General features: G+C 52.6%; 1 protein-coding gene across 1 annotated transcript in view; it reads right to left on the bottom strand.

Moving 5' to 3' along the window:
• The window catches only part of GDPD5 (glycerophosphodiester phosphodiesterase domain containing 5), a 210,359-nt gene extending 195,205 nt beyond the window's left edge, over window positions 1–15,154 (bottom strand). Inside the window, exons 1-4 of the mRNA XM_056328392.1 lie at window positions 15,032–15,154; window positions 6,936–7,143; window positions 3,910–4,023; window positions 1,202–1,403 (exon numbers count right to left, since the gene is read on the bottom strand). The gene's annotated coding sequence lies outside the window, so the exon portion shown is untranslated. The remainder of the gene's footprint in view (window positions 1–1,201; window positions 1,404–3,909; window positions 4,024–6,935; window positions 7,144–15,031) is intronic.
• Window positions 15,155–16,287: the final 1,133 nt, after the last annotated feature.

The raw sequence follows: 16,287 nt of genomic DNA, 5'->3' as shown, positions 1-16,287 counted from the left end.
ATAGAAGCAGAAATCTGGCTCCGGAATAAATCACAGCTGTCTCCGAGGCAGGGTGCAGCGTTGGCTTTCCCTGGGCAAGCTGCCATGCCATGATAAAGCAGATCCTCTCTCAAAGGCAAGACACTGAGCTGTTGCTCCTTGGGAAGACGGCCTGTTGATGAACTGTGTCAGCGAATAACATACGCCTTTAATTGCCCCTTCATTCACCAGATCCCTGCGGGACACATCGTGTCCTTAAGAAAGGCAAATGTGAAGCACCTGGAGATGTGTGCATAGGCACTCAAACGCCTGGTAAATCACCACTTACAGGCTGTAATAATCATGACAGGCTCCAGTTGCTCTGTCCTGGATATATATAGGGTAAAACTTATCACTGCTGTTGGTTATTCCAATGCAACAGGCTGTTAGAGCAGGTCTGAGTTACTCTGCAGGGATTTTCCTCACCGCTAGCAGCAATTGCAAAGTCAGGAGAGGAGGGGATCTGAGCAGAAACTGCTCCTGATGTTTCATTTAAAATATCCATTCCCTGAGCATGAAATGGTTTGTGTCAGATCTGTAGGGCTTTTTCAGGTCGGTTGGTAGGTTTTGCTGGCATTTGCACCAACACCACCGAGGCTGTCAGCTCCGATCATGCACTGCATGGCTCAGGGCTCACTGGTGATTGAGAAAATGTTTGGTCTCCATCCAGTTCAGATCGAACTAATTAAAATAAAATGCTTCCCTACAAGCCAAGCCTCCCTTTCTGGTTGATGTTTGATGTGAGGCTGCAGTTTTGGGTCAGACCCAAGTGGGAGACCATAAGCCTATCATTGCAAGCCTGCTCTGATGACTCCAGCCCTTTATTTTCTGGATGCTAATGCCTTGTAGGAAACTAGCCTTTCCCATCCCTTGCTAAAGGGATTGCTTGCTGCTTGGGATGGTCTCTGCACCCTGGCACATCCCTCAAGGATGCATGGATGTGTCCCAGAAGCAGGAGATCTGGCACCTCATGGTGTAGTGACTAATAGCTACAGCAACAGAGGGCAGCATGTCCCTCTTCTCAATATAGCCACCAATTTTGAAGCATATTAGGATACCCAGAATATGCCTGGACATTGATTTTCCACCCAAAAGGACCGGCAATCCAGAACAGGGAAGAAACAATGTACAGCAAAAACTACCAACCCCACCATCCTGACACTAGGGCTTAAATGACACATACCCTGACGCACCAGTGACGTGAGACACCATGGGATGTGGCCTCTTCTCTTTGCATCACTCAGAAATGCTCCGAGGTCCATGTTGTCTCCAACACCGGGTGTTAAAAGGTTTCTGTGACTGCAGGACTGGCCCTGCAGATCCCCAGGGGGCTGCCCCCAGCTCTATGGCAGGTTTCTTCCTCCAGTGAAGCTTATAGAAAAGACCTGCAAAGTGGGAAGAGGGAGAGAATTGAACATAGGTGGATTTAAAAATAGTAGAGGAGATGGGCTGGATGAGATTCAGTAGCTAACGGAGATGGCAGCACACAGATCAGATTAATGTGCTGCAGGATTAATTTAGACCCCAGGGCGAGACACCAGCCCTGGGCAGGGCTTTCCCCCGCAGACTCCCCCCATGCCCGTGGCACTGCTGCCCCTGCCCCTGCCCCGGGGGGGTCCCGACCCAGCAGTGGCCAAGCACGGCTCCCCCGGCTCCACCATGGCCCTTTGCTGCGCGGCGCCGGGTCCCGCCTAAGCCCATCCAGCGTCCCGCTCTGCAGGGCTTGGGGCTGGCATCCCCCAGCCTTGTCCCCCACGGAGGGTCTCCCCTGGCTGCCGGGAGCCTGGAGACCTGCTGCTGGCCTGGGCCGGGGGAACCCCCCCACCCCGCACCGTGCCCGTGTCGCGGTCTCGCTGCTCCCCCACCGCCCGGCTCCTGCACCGAGCCTCGGGGTGCGCGGCAGCCTCCGGCCTCCCCCTCCCACAGCCCACGCCTCGCGGCACGGGCACCTTGGCAAGGACGTGGGCACCCAGGAGGGCACGTCGGGCAGCCCGTCTGCGCCGCACAGCTGCTGCGTGCCCCACAGCTGGTGGTGGCACAGGGCTCCCGCGGCTGCGGCGCCTGCAGAGCACAGAGGTCAGGCGCCTCGGGCCCCCTGTGCAGGGACGACGGGGCTCTCCTGCCACGTGCTGCGGGGCCACCGCTCTCCCAGGCCAGCCCTGCCCGCTGCACGGAGGAGAGCGGAGCAAAGAGCCGGCCCGGGCCAGGCAGAAGACGGGCTTTGACCTTCCTGGGGCAGGAACCAGAGCTCCGGCGCCCATGGATGTGCACTGGTCGCTTCTGGGCCCTGGCATCGCTCTGCGGGGGGATGGTACCGCTCCCTCCCGTGCCTGGCTGCCTCCGCTCCTGGCCAAGGGCTGCCTGCAGGCTCCTGAGCAGCTCCTGCTCTCCGACCTCGCTATGTCACCCTCTCCGGTGGTGGGTCAACAGCGACCTGGCACGAATCCTCTGTAGTTTCGATAATAGTCAAGGACAGAGGAAATAAGTTATGTTCCCCTCAAGGCCATGTTGGACAGGGCTCTAAGCAACCTGGTCTAGTGCAATGTGTCCCCACCCTTGGAACTAGATGGTCTTTGCAGACCTTTCCACCCCAAACCTTCTGTGGTCTATGATTCTACGATTTTACATGAGAGAGTTGCTCTTAGTCCCTCCTGTTCTATGCTCTTCCCGCAAGGTTTTCCTGCAGATCCCGGTTGCTCCCTGCTTCTCTTCCCCTCCCTGTGTGGTTCAGAGTCCTCATTGCGTTTGGGATTTGGGCAGTCTGGGGAAGGAATGTCTTTAGGAAAAAAGGATCCTGCAGGCGCCTCCGCTAGAAGGAGAAGGGCTCCCTCTCCCTGCCCGCCAGCAGAACAGCAGCGTTGACCAAAGCTTTTAAAACAAAACCTGAAAAGACACATGGGATCTCCTGGTGGGCTGCGTGCTCGTCAGGCACCCGTTCGGTGCTGCACAATTTGGGAACCTCAGCATCTGAAAGGGAATGGGATTATCTATACTATCATTGCCTTCTTTCTAGTTTTAACTCGAATAAATCACATTTTAAATAATACTTCACAAAGTCTAAGTGTCTTTCTTACCAGGATGAACCAGGAGAGAAGACAAATGCAGAGCCCCAGGGTGTCACTCACATCTGTGCCCCGCTCTGATAGATGCTGGGCAGAAGTAACTCTAATTCATGGAAATCCACCCCAGTACCCCAAAAATAAACCGATGTTATAGCCAGGCGTATTGCAGCCAGGGGGATTATCCCCTGCTCGCAGCTGAGGGTGGGCTCTGAGGGTGCCCCAGATCTATCACAGCACACAATTTACAGCTGAAGATCTTAATACCACTAGGGGAAAATATCTCTTTAAGTTCCCATCAGTTCAGGGCCAGCACTTGCAGGGGGAAGGCCTGCAGCCCCCCTGTTTCTCTGTCCCACCCAAAACCTGTAGCATCGGAGCAGCATCAGCCCCCCAGGGCCACAGCTGCCCCTAACAGTGTCACCCTGCCAGAGCAGGTAGAGGCTGGGTGAGTGCCCAGCTTGCTTTAGCATCTCTCGTGCTGGGGAGTCGCAGGTCTGGCTGCCCCTCCTGGGAAGGCCGGCAACGTGTGTTGTCCCCAGAATGTCCCCTTAACTAGGCAACATGTCGCACCAGCCGAGTGGCACATCAGAGAGTCACGGGGGAGTGTTGTGGATGCTACGAGTGAGCACGGCTGAGAGATTAATCTGCACAGGGCACAGCGGTCCCACACTGTTAAATGGGAATGGTGTTTCCATGAAAGCAAAGCCAGGTCCCTGCTAAATCAGTGCCTGTTCCTCCTCCTGCTAAGCTCCTCTCCAGCGTCAGCAGAAACATCTGCTGACAGCTATATAAATGCCACGAGCTGTTTGTGCCACCAAGAATAAATTACCTCCAGGCTGGCTACCCCAGGGATGCTGAGAACTCTCTTCCATCACCAGGAATCTTGAACCTTTTGTAGAGCCGGTACAACGAGCAGTGAGCCAACCTGAGCTTCAGCAATCAGCTATAAAGAAGAAAGACGAGACAAGAATTTGAGGACAGAGGACGGGAGAGAGGATGGTTCCATCAAGAACTAAGGAAAAGAAAATGTTCCCTATGAAATGTGGTGCAATGCATCCATCTTTGCTTCATATTTTCCCTCCTGGCCCCACCCAGCCTTGTTACTGTGCTTGGCTCAGAAATACACATTCCTTATAGTGCCACTGGCCGTAGAAACAGCCTTGGGGTCTCCTGTACCAGCCTGTGGCCCCTCTCATCCTGCATCCCCCTGCTCAGGACCTCCGTTGCCACATTGTTCTTCTACCCTGCACCAGCCTAGCAGAGGCACAAAAATTTCACTCCAAAGAGATAAATTGTGTGTTCCTAAAGTCTACATGAAACTTTGGTTACAGCAGACAAAACCAAGCAGAAATAAAACAAATTAGCCATAGCTACTTGGTTATGAAAAATACCCTGCTGTTACAACTATAATCAAAATAAAAAACTAAGCCTCAGGAAGCTCAAGACAAGTCAAGACAAAGCAGGGCTGGCAAACCCCATTCCCAAGGTCTTACAACCCGGCACAAAGCCTGCAACTTGGCCCTAGCAGTGGCAATGCTGCATTTACTGGGCCACAGCATCCATGAGGGAGAAAAAGGAGCCTAAGACCTTCATCAGCTCTGTGAAGGCTTCATGCCAGGTCGCTGTTGACCCACCACCGGAGAGGGTGACATAGCGAGGTCGGAGAGCAGGAGCTGCTCAGGAGCCTGCAGGCAGCCCTTGGCCAGGAGCGGAGGCAGCCAGGCACGGGAGGGAGCGGTACCATCCCCCCGCAGAGCGATGCCAGGGCCCAGAAGCGACCAGTGCACATCCATGGGCGCCGGAGCTCTGGTTCCTGCCCCAGGAAGGTCAAAGCCCGTCTTCTGCCTGGCCCGGGCCGGCTCTTTGCTCCGCTCTCCTCCGTGCAGCGGGCAGGGCTGGCCTGGGAGAGCGGTGGCCCCGCAGCACGTGGCAGGAGAGCCCCGTCGTCCCTGCACAGGGGGCCCGAGGCGCCTGACCTCTGTGCTCTGCAGGCGCCGCAGCCGCGGGAGCCCTGTGCCACCACCAGCTGTGGGGCACGCAGCAGCTGTGCGGCGCAGACGGGCTGCCCGACGTGCCCTCCTGGGTGCCCATGTCCTTGCCAAGGTGCCCGTGCCGCGAGGCGTGGGCTGTGGGAGGGGGAGGCCGGAGGCTGCCGCGCACCCCGAGGCTCGGTGCAGGAGCCGGGCGGTGGGGGAGCAGCGAGACCGCGACACGGGCACGGTGCGGGGTGGGGGGGTTCCCCCGGCCCAGGCCAGCAGCAGGTCTCCAGGCTCCCGGCAGCCAGGGGAGACCCTCCGTGGGGGACAAGGCTGGGGGATGCCAGCCCCGAGCCCTGCAGAGCGGGACGCTGGATGGGCTTAGGCGGGGCCCGGCGCCACGCAGCAAAGGGCCATGGTGGAGCCGGGGGAGCCGTGCTTGGCCACTGCTGGGTCGGGACCCCCCCGGGGCAGGGGCAGGGGCAGCAGTGCCACGGGCATGGGGGGAGTCTGTGGGGGAAAGCCCTGCCCAGGGCTGGTGTCTCGCCCTGGGGTCTAAATTAATCCTGCAGCACATTAATCTGATCTGTGTGCTGCCATCTCCGTTAGCTACTGAATCTCATCCAGCCCATCTCCTCTGTCTCTACTATTTTTAGATCCACCTATTTCCACTGGTCTGTCTTGCTTTGGTGCAGCTTTTTCCATACGGTTCACTGACACTTACAGCCCGGAAAGTCCTCCTAAATATAACTGTTCTCCAAAGTGTAACCATCAGCTCCACCAGGGATCAGAGAGAGCAGCACGGGGATTGTGCTGTTCCTTGTGGGTTTATGGCACTTATGGAAGCATGGGAAGCTGCTGGCCACCGCCACAGGCAGCCACTAGTGTATTCCCAGGGCAGGATTCAGGGCGTGGGATTGGGGCTGGGAAGGCAAGAGAAACCCTGGTGGCTGTCAAGGCTGGGGGAGGGTTCCGCCTTGATCTCCCCCGCTACGGGCACAATCATGCTGTCCCGGGATGCAGGGGTGACATCAAGACACACAATTTTCTGTTTATCTGAAGCAAGAGCGCTGAGGTTCTCCAGCTAATGGGAAAATAGAGGTGATGAGGTTGTACAGGACCTGTTGCAGAACATGCTGCCATGATACATTTGTCCCAAGTGGACAATGAATTTCACCATATCAAAAGAAGTGTGGCCAGCAGGGCGAGGGAGGGGGCTCTGCCCCTCTGCTGAGACCCCCCCACAGCGCTGCGTCCAGCTCGGGGGCCTCCAGCAGAGAAAGACCCGGACCTGTTGGAGCGGGCCCGTCGGAGGCCACGGAGCTGGTCAGAGGGCTGGAGCCCCTCTGCTGTGGGGACAGGCTGGGAGAGCTGGGGCTGTGCAGCCTGGGGAGGAGAAGGCTGCGGGGAGACCTTAGAGCAGCTCCCAGTGCCTGGAGGGGCCGACAGGAAAGCTGGGGAGGGGCTTTGGGCAAGGGCAGGGAGTGGTGGGACAGGGGGGAATGGCTTGAAGCTGAGAGAGGGGAGATTTAGGTTGGACATGAGGAAGAAACCCTTCCCCGTGAGGGCGGCGAGGCGCTGGCCCAGGCTGCCCAGAGCAGCTGTGGGTGCCCCATCCCTGGCAGGGCTCAAGGCCAGGCTGGACGGGGCTGGGAGCAGCCTGGGCTGGGGGGAGGGGGCCCTGCCCCTGGCGGGGGGGTGGGACTGGCTGGTCTTGAAGGTCCCTTCCAGCCCAAACATGATTCTATGTCTTGTTCTTCCCTGAAACCTTACATCGGTGAGGATTTATTTGCACCAACTCTACATCAGCCCTGTGGTGCCCAAGATGGTTCCTGCATGGCTTTTGGGTGTCACCCCACCCTGTGGCCCAGTGACTCACCTTTGTGACATTCATAGCCCCTTCCACATGGTGGCCACAGACCTTCTTGCAAATCCTGGGGCTCAACCTGCCATCAGGAAAGCTTGAGGCAGCAGTGAATTGCTCCATTCAAAGGTACAGGGTTACTCAGTGGCAGAGCCCAGAGTGGATTCATTATGCATCCCACATTTTATGAACTTGCCTCCAGCAGATCCAATTATTCTGTTTGCTGGAATTAGGGAGAGAATGATTGTTAAATAGTTAAATCATCAAGACAGGCACTGTCACAGTGACTGAAGATACTTCTGAATTTGGGGTGTTTGAAAAATGAACACAAAAATAGGACAAAACCAATTAAGCAGTTTGTTTTGATGGCTTTAATTTGTTTTAATTTTCTTTGTCTGAAAATGATACTTGAGGCTACATTAAGCCCTTGTTTACTTTAGAAGAATAGTGAAACAAAATGTTTCCTTCAAAGTAAGTGTTGTGGTTTTCTCTTTTGGCCAGAAAATCGCCCCTTCTGACTTCATTTGTCCCAAATGAACAATGAATTTGAGCTCCTGCAATGACCCTTGGGACAAAACCTCCACTCCTCCCAAAGCTGTCCCTGTAACATCAGAAAGGGTTTGTGCGTCTCCTCCACCATCAACAGAGCACCACTTCTAGCAGGTAATTCTTCTCACCACGGGCACATAGGAAACATGTAACATTTCATTTTGAGTTGTATAGGGTCATGATGTCCTAGAGATAGTTCCACCACCACTGAGGTCACTAAAACTTACTGTGCTGGGGTGACTCCCTGGCTTGCAGAGGAGGGTGGAGAAAACAACATCATTCACACCCAGCATCCGATACCTGCCAACCTCTGGCTGCTCATCACTCATCAGACTCTTGCTCTAGACCCCCAGACTCTTGAGTAGCCCCCAGCAACCCCCACACCGACTCAGCTTTCTGCATGCCCAGAGATGGAGCTGACCCTATCCCAGGAGACCCTATTTTGTGACCTTGGTGACCCCACTGGTGACTTCCCAGACATGTGGGTGCCGCACACATCAGTTTACCTTTGTTTTAATGAGGCTGGGCTAAGAGCTTTCCACCAACGTGGCATGGTTAGACTGGAAATGTGAACTACCAGCTCTCCGGCACTTGAGCATCTTCTCACTGCTGCATCCACACGTTTACACTTCCCTCCACTTGAGACCCAAACCTGTTCCTTTGTAAGGTGCCTCTCAATCCCCCCTCGGTTCCCCATGCTGTCCACCAAATGAATCAAACACAGGAGATTTTCCTAGCACCAAGAGCAGCTCTGGCCCCCTAGAAGCGCTCTCAGCAATTTCTTCCACGGGGGAAATTCAGATGTTTCTGTCCTGTGTTCCTAAATGCTCCAGACTCCACTGCCTACTTCCCAGGGTGACCGTGTGATGGTGATGCCACAGGAGAATTGAGACCCACTCACCAGCCGTTAAGATACACAGGCAACCCAGTCATCTGCCTGCACTTCCTAACATCAGCAACAACTGAGTAATACACAATCAAATCAGCTCATAAGCTGATTACCCCTGGGTTTGCATGAACAGAACACGGTGTAAAGAAGAGTGAAGGTGGCATGGGAATAATGGAGGAATAGGGTGAGCAATCCCACCAGGCTTGGTGTGATGCAGGTGCTCGTGGAGTCTCATCAGGGGTGAGGAAAACATGCCCCTCTCACAGCTTGGCTGTACCAAATGCCCACCCCTGATGGGCACTAGGATAAAGGAAAGGTCAGTGTCAAGCAAGCCTCAATTTTCACTCCACCGTAAGATGTTCCCTGGCATTCGACGGTCACTCCCTAAGAGCTGCTGATATGAATTCTCCAGGTGTACAATGCTCCCAGACTTCAGACATCCTGAGATGCACCATTGCAATCCAGCCAAGAGGTGGATTAGCAGCTGGAGGTCAAGCCTAGAAAGAGGGTCTACATGTGCTCTAACATAAGACTTGATCTCAGACTTCCTCCATGGTCTGAAGAAGGACCTAGATTCATCTCATGAGGTTCCCATCTCTTGGGAGAGACCCACGCATTTAATTTAGGTGCTTGAAAGATTCTAAGACCTTTAGATATGTTAACCAAAGTGAAAGTCATGGCCCAACATGCCCTCACTGTGAATTATCCCCTACTAGTGGCTACATGGAAAGTTTGTCCTAGGAGTCCCACCACAGACACATGCTCAAAGCAGAGGTGCAGGGTCTATGGAAGAGATGGAGAAATGGCTTTTAACTCCTGCATTTGTGTCCAGACAGAGAATGAGAAAGGGTTAAAAATAAACTTTAAAGGTTGAAACGTAAAAACAAGCAGGAAGAAAAAAATTGAGATATTCATGGGTGATTCCTGAAAAAATGTGAAATCAAGCCTGGAAATGTGGCATTGATGGCTATGCATGAATCAAGGTAAAGAGGAGACACCAAATGTTCTGCATTTTACTCTGCAAACCCCTCAGCACGAATGTGTTCACTGAGAAAACAGATTCCCATGCCACTGCAGGTTCCCATGTGGATGCTGGGTGTCTGAATTGGTGCCAGAGAGCTCTCCTAGAAAAGGATGGTGAAGGGAGTGCTTGCTAGGTGGGTTACAGCTCGCAGACACAGCACCAAGGGAGGCTGCTGGGGCGGGAACCATTTATGGGCTTGAAAATAAACTGGCATTTGGGATCTGGAGATCTTCCAGCTGTCTCCACCTGGAAGCAAATTTGGCTTGATTACAAACCGTACAATGTACAAATTACAGTTTCTCCGTGATTTTGCGTGTCCAGCACACAGCTTTGCCATTGGAAACTGCAGTCAACAATAACCACAGCTGGGTATTGCCATATCCAACAGATACCTGTGGCCTTCAAAGTTTAGGATTTGAGTGTTTCCCTTTAAATAAACTGCACCCCTTGATTCTCATCCTGAACTATTCAAAGCTCGGAAGCTGCCTATCATTCTTTGCTGCTTTTGCTCCATGTTCGGGCAGCAAATGAGCTTGAAATAAATTCCAACTGGATGGGGCTGAGCCAGATCCATGCAGGAGAGAAGAAGGGCAGCTGTAAGAGGCTTTGATTCATATGTGTCTTTCTAACCACAGCATGCCCCTGGGTACCAAACCTGGAGTGATCACAGGGGGATACAGGTCTTGCTGTCAAAGCCAACAGAGTCCCGAAGTGCAAATGATTTTAAAGACTAAATTCAAGCTGTTTGTGCATGGCTGGTAAACATCCAGTGTCCCCCTGAAGGTAATCAGGAACGAAACAATGGTTCTCATTCACCTAATCCTCCCACCCTACCTCTCCCACGCTTGCCCAACCACCTCTGCCCCACACTGAACAAGAGACCTTGTGTGCAAAACCAAATTCATCAGCACCAATGCCTCCTCCAGTGTTGGAAATGGCCTGTCAAGTCCCGGGTGCTGCGCAGAAATGTTTAATTTGCTGTGTGTTGAGCCAAGAGCATGAACGCAGCTGCCTTTGGGCAGCCCTGTAGCTGGAGGTGCAAAGAGAGGCAGTTTGTGCATCTCTTCCCACTGTGGGAAACAGACAGCCCCTTGCTTAAAGCAAAATTTGGGCATCCACATTGGAGAAGGGTCATCGATCATGGTCCCACGGTGCTAGGGCCTACAAAAACACAAAGCAAGACTTGTTTCTGCCTGTGGTTTATGGCAGACTAACCAGAAGCAGGGAGAGAAAACAAGGACACAGAGGGCTGCTCTGTGGCTGTGAGGACCATGCATCCTGCCTGGCCATGAGGTCCAGCTCTGTTGGATGAGATCTGAGCTGGGGTAATTGCAAGGGCTCTGCCCTGCTTCAGTACAGCTGGCAAAGAGCAGCTTGACATCCCAGGGTACCATCCCTCCAGGCAGATTACCTGTCCAGGGAATGAGAAGATGCCTCCGTGACTCCTATAAAGTACTCAGCATCCTTTTGGAGAAGGAAAACAGCACAAACCAGTGGTGCAGGAAGCCTGGCTCTGGTTCTGCCCCAGACTTGCTCTCTGTGCCTCAGTCTCCTTGTCTTAAGCTAAGACACTCAGCCTTGCCCAGCTTCCTAAAATGCTTGGACATCTGCAGATGCAGATCTGATGTGATGAGTCAGATCTTCCCTTGTTGTGACTCAGCTCGCAGATGCCGAGCCCTGCATCACCGTGGCCATCTCCCATTGAACAGCTACAGAGCTTCCCCTGCTCCAGGATCTGTATTTGCTATTCTTACTGCAGCAACACAGCCACAGACGTCTCCTGAGTGCCTGACTATTTCCACAACTACTGTGAGTTTCTAGACGCATTTGGGAAGACCAGGAAAAAAGCCTTTCTAAGATTAAACACTTCTGTTAGCAATACAGGGGTCATAGCAACATCTGCATCAGTGTGTTATGAATGAATATAACCCCTGGTCTATGCAATGATGCAAGAGAGAGACGAAGGCCAGGGTATGTTTACTACAGTAACTGCTGCCAATGCCCAGAGTAGCTAATATAGCTACAGGAACAGCCAAAAGGCATTTCTACCCCCTCCATCCCATCCCAGTTACCTGCCAAAGCCTTCAGGTTCCCGATGGCCAGGACACCAGCTGAGTGTAACAAGACTCAGCCACAGGCACAGCTTAAACCCTGCAAGACTTGCTGTGTCCACTGGCCAGAGGGCAATTTGCGAAGAAGAAGCAAAGAAGAATTGTTTGCAACAGCTGGATGTGTTTTTTTGTGATTTCAGTGAAGCCTGCACCAGCTGTGATTAATTCTAAAATGGGAAATAGAGAAAAGTTCACTGGATGACTGGCAACTTTCATCCCTGCCTGCAAGTTCTAAAAGAAAGAAAATGGAAATCTAACAGTGTCTTTTGCTTCTAAAATTAACATAACTCTCCCTGACACATGAATGTGGCTCTGCATACCAGCAGCACTAACACCGGCACTCTGGCAGGACAGAGATCTGACCCTGGGAAAGTCTTTAACGTGTGGATGCAGCCTGTTGACATCTGGAGAAAAATGCTAGCAACCCCTTCTAAAGATTACACTAGCAGGCATCGCTCTGCAAGAATGCATTAATGTTGCATCATGTGGGCTCCTTGAACATTCCAGAAATCCTCCCTGCCACCTCTTTTCTGCCAAGTTTTCACTGAAAATCTATACAGTGGCTAGGAAATACACCCTGCAATTCTCTGCTGGCATATTTTAAACAGGCAGGAGTATTTAGGCTAAGCGTAGCATTGTGGTTTTTAACGCATGGGAACATACAAAAGACATCCCTTTTTGCTAAGGGTCCCACATGCAGAACAAGTATTGTGGGATATAAGAAACTTCAGACAGAGAAATATGTGCTTAAACATATTAAACAGTACGTGTGACACTATGTATCTATCATGCACTGCTAAATGACATCAGAAGTGGCATTAAAGCTGCAAAAAAGCACTAAAAAGCCTGAAAGGCCAAACTAAGTTCAGCTGGGTAACTTTCACTCGAGCTTAACCACGTTTATGACAGAGATCAAAGAAACCCTCAAATACCTTACCTCTGTTCTGATCAATGCATGGTCCCACCAGCTGGCCCCCTTGCCTTGGAGACTGGTCTTGGCCCTTTGCAGACACATCCTAAACTGCCACAAGTTGCCACAAACTGACCCAATTTGGATCTACATGAAGGGACCCGACAGGTGTGACACTTGCCTCCCATGTGGGTGCATTCTGGCATCCCAAGCAAAGACACAGCAACTCAGATCTAGACACAAACTGGTTTGGTCCCACCAGACCAGCACAAGGTCACCAGGGTTGGGGCAACCAAGAGCCAGTGGTCCCTGGATGCTGGGAAGGATGAAGCCCCTTCTCCTGTTGTATCTCTCTGAGCAGCTTTTCTTTTGCCTCTCTAGAGCAGAAAAGAGAAAGAGGCTGCCAAGCCCCTTCCTAAGCATCCCTTTGCTTACATATCCGCAGCATGTGGGTGATGAGAAATGCACATGCAATTTGCTCCTGCTGGACTGGTGCCCAGTGCAGGGGGGGTGCCGAGCCCACCATGTCTTTCCTCAGCTTCAGCTCTCCCCTCCTCCTTTCCTGCCTTAAAACTGCTGCATCAAGCACCCTGAAGTCCACAACGATGCAAAACCACCAGCCCCAGCCCTGTCCTGCATTCAGCCCCTGCATCCCAGTGGTATCAACAGTGGCAGTTTTGCAGCTCAGCTTGTTGGGGACCTAATTTCCAACAACGTCACCACTTTGAGGGACACCGATAAGACTGGTGAGACAAGCAGTTGTGTAACTTGTGTGATTACACACAAGCAGGCATGCACACATGTGCACATGTCTGCACAGGCGTGCACACGCTGAACCCGCCCCAGCGCAGCTCTGTGCTGGAAGCAGAAGATTGGCTGGTGGAGGATTTCTCTCCAAGCAAGGGTCGGTTGTAGGGGCGTTTCTGTTCCCTCAGCTGGCTCCAGAACAAATGGTTTCCTTTTATATCCTGTTTCCTTACAAGAGGCCTAAAGCAGACGGCCAGGAAGAGCTTTAACATCACAGCAGATAGGAGCTCAGCGTTTAAAGAGACATCAGAGATTCCCTCTCGCAGCCCCACTCCGTGCACAACTCTGAGCAGACCAACCTCCGCGTTCCTGGGCCTTCTCTGTTCATATTTTATCATAAGGGATCCAAAACGGGAAATGGCACGCTCCTTGCTGCCTGTGTCTCAGGCTCCTCGCAGTGGGGAAACTGAAGTTCCAGCATCCCAAATCACTGGTTTCACCCTGCTCTCGCAGCCTGCCCTTGAGATGGCCCTGGCGTTTGTTGGGGCTGACGTGGCTGAAAAACTAACCACCGTCTTTTTCTTTCAGTTAACTTTTGGGTGGATCCAGATGGTCCTGGTCAGTGCACGGCAGAAGGGAGGGGGTAAGGAGTGCTTATTACCAGTCCAAGGCAGTCACCCAGCCAGCCTGGGAAGGGCACCCCAGAGTCCTGAGTCCTGTTGGTTTCCCACAACCCTAAACCAGAGCTCCTGTATCAGTGTAGAGAGAGCATGGGACCTGGCAGGCACGTGTGTCCTCCCAGCTTGTCACCCAGGGACAGCAAACTGCCCCTGAGCTGTCCACAGGGACCCCATCTACTCCCCTCACATCCCAGCTCCTGCAGGGGTTTGCAATCTGACCTGCCATCACCCATGCTGGACCTCTGCCGAGGCCACACAGATGTCATTCTTTCCACCCGAGAGCACCAGAGGAATTCCTCCCCCCGCCTCAACGTGTTGGCTGGAGACCCTGTGGATTTTGAACCTTTCTCTGGCAGTATTAAACAGGGATTACGAAATGGGATCAAGGGAGTCTCTCTCCTCTGTGCCCTGTGGGAAAGCTGCAGCTGTGGCCTTGCTAGCCTGTCCTTTCTTGTTCATGCATCACGGCATACCTGTGTGATACCACGGATAGAGAATTCGCTCCCCTCCAGGGCAATCACAGTTTTTTTCCTCTTTCTTTTTCTCCTCCATCACATCTGCTGAAGAAGCAAAAGCTGACGCTTTACAGAGAATTTGCACATCCATACGCAGAATTTGCACCTTCAGGGCATATAAACCCACCCTGTGACCTCCCAGAAAGCCAGGGGCTGGCATCCCCAGCTCTGGGCACAGCAGGCTAGCAGAGATGAGTTTGGCTCATCACTGCTGCAGACCAGACAGGCCAGTGCACAGATCCACAGGACACTCAGCCTTTCAGCTTCACTGCCATCCTTTGTGTGCCGTCTATTCAGATAAAGCGGGTTGTTTCCAGCTCCAACCAAACTGGGATCCGGTCACGGCTGCAAGCCAGAGTGGGAGAAAAGGGCTGCGATTCTGCTCAAGTCCGAGACATCGCTGCCTGGAAAACCATCACTCTGTGACGCCTTGAGCTGCATGAATGAGTTCAGAGTGGTAAAGGAGGACGTTGCAAGGGAAAAATTAAAGCATCAACCCTGAACTTGCCCTTGAGCTGAGCAGAGAGGCAGAATCCCCCCCAAAGCCTTTGCATCTGGGTACCCAGAGAACCAGGTGGTTCTAGCTCTAGGTGATTCCTAGCTCTGGATGGGGAAGCCCTCACCCAACACATGCTTGACATGCCCAGAGGTGAGGCCATGGTGTTTGAGTGCTACTGGGAACTCACCTGAGACTGAAGTCATGCTGGCTGCGTCGTCCCCTGCTCCCAGGGCTCCTCACACAGCTCTGAGAGATGACCTCAGGTTGGATCCCTCCATCAACCACGGCTGCTTCCAGGCTCCATCCAGACCTTGTTTGCTCTGGTTTGGGGAGAGATTTGGCTGATGAAACTGAGACACATGCAAGTTCCTCAGCAATCCCAGATGAATCAGTGATAACATTGCTCCTGGGGCTACCCTGGGAAACTCTGAGAAATGGTCTGGGGCGAGCTGAACTGATTTAAGAAGGTTTGACCTGACCTAAGGCAGGTTCTCTTAAGGCTGATTCACCTTCTCTGTCCATTCCTACTCATTAGGTGAGAAAAAGATGCCCAGCAGATGCAGGCAGGAGAAGCAAGAAGTGGTGCAGAGGCAGGGGAGCATTCACATCAGCGCTGCCTTTGTCTCACCCTTGCAGGCAGGTGAAATAATGCTGTCACCAAGATGGGAGACACAACAGGGACATGCAGGTTCAGGAATTTGACTGTATCAGGGAGTCTCCCAGACTTGTTGCATCCTCTGCAGGAAGACTAGATGCATTCAAGGTTCAGGCTGCAAAGAGGATCAGTATTACCTTTGCTGCCCCCCCTGTGATCTTTGCAGGTCCCATGGTTTTTAATCCTCCAAGAGCTAATCCTGCCATGTGCTCCGCTCCCTCCAAGAGATGTTCAGCACCTCAGGATGGCCTCTCATGCTGGCTCTGAGCATCCCTGCCTTACTCATCTCTAGCACAGAGAAACCCAAGGTAATTGAGTTACTTGGAAGAAGAAGTGAGGCTTATAAACTCTGAGGCTCAGAAGGACATACAAAATGTCCTGCTAGGCCAGGGTGGTTCTTCTAGCTCTGCTCCACCAACAGCCATGCAAGAGCCAAGCACCTTTAGGGCAAGCAACTGGTTCCAGCTTGCCTGTGGTCCACTGCACTTGTGCGACCCCAGCACCCAGACCTGTTGGATTAGGGATGTTCAGCGTACATCCCCATTAATATCTACTTCTTGAACTAATTAGTCTACTTTCTCTAATCCTTTTAGATTAGATCCCATCTGCCTCCTGTGGCTGCAACTGCATGAAAAAGAACGGCCTAAGATCTCTTTTAAAATCATCGCCTGCTAGCTTCTACCTAGCTCCATGCTCTTAACTGTAGGATCTGGTGAACAGCCTTAATTTCCTGCCCCATTAAAGTTGAGAGTTACAAGAAAGGACTAAGTATCTGTTCTACAAATTGC

Source organism: Falco biarmicus, chromosome 2 (genome assembly GCF_023638135.1).
Source record: "Falco biarmicus isolate bFalBia1 chromosome 2, bFalBia1.pri, whole genome shotgun sequence".
Taxonomy (NCBI): Eukaryota; Metazoa; Chordata; class Aves; order Falconiformes; family Falconidae; genus Falco; species Falco biarmicus.
This window is presented reverse-complemented; position numbering and strand designations above follow the sequence as displayed.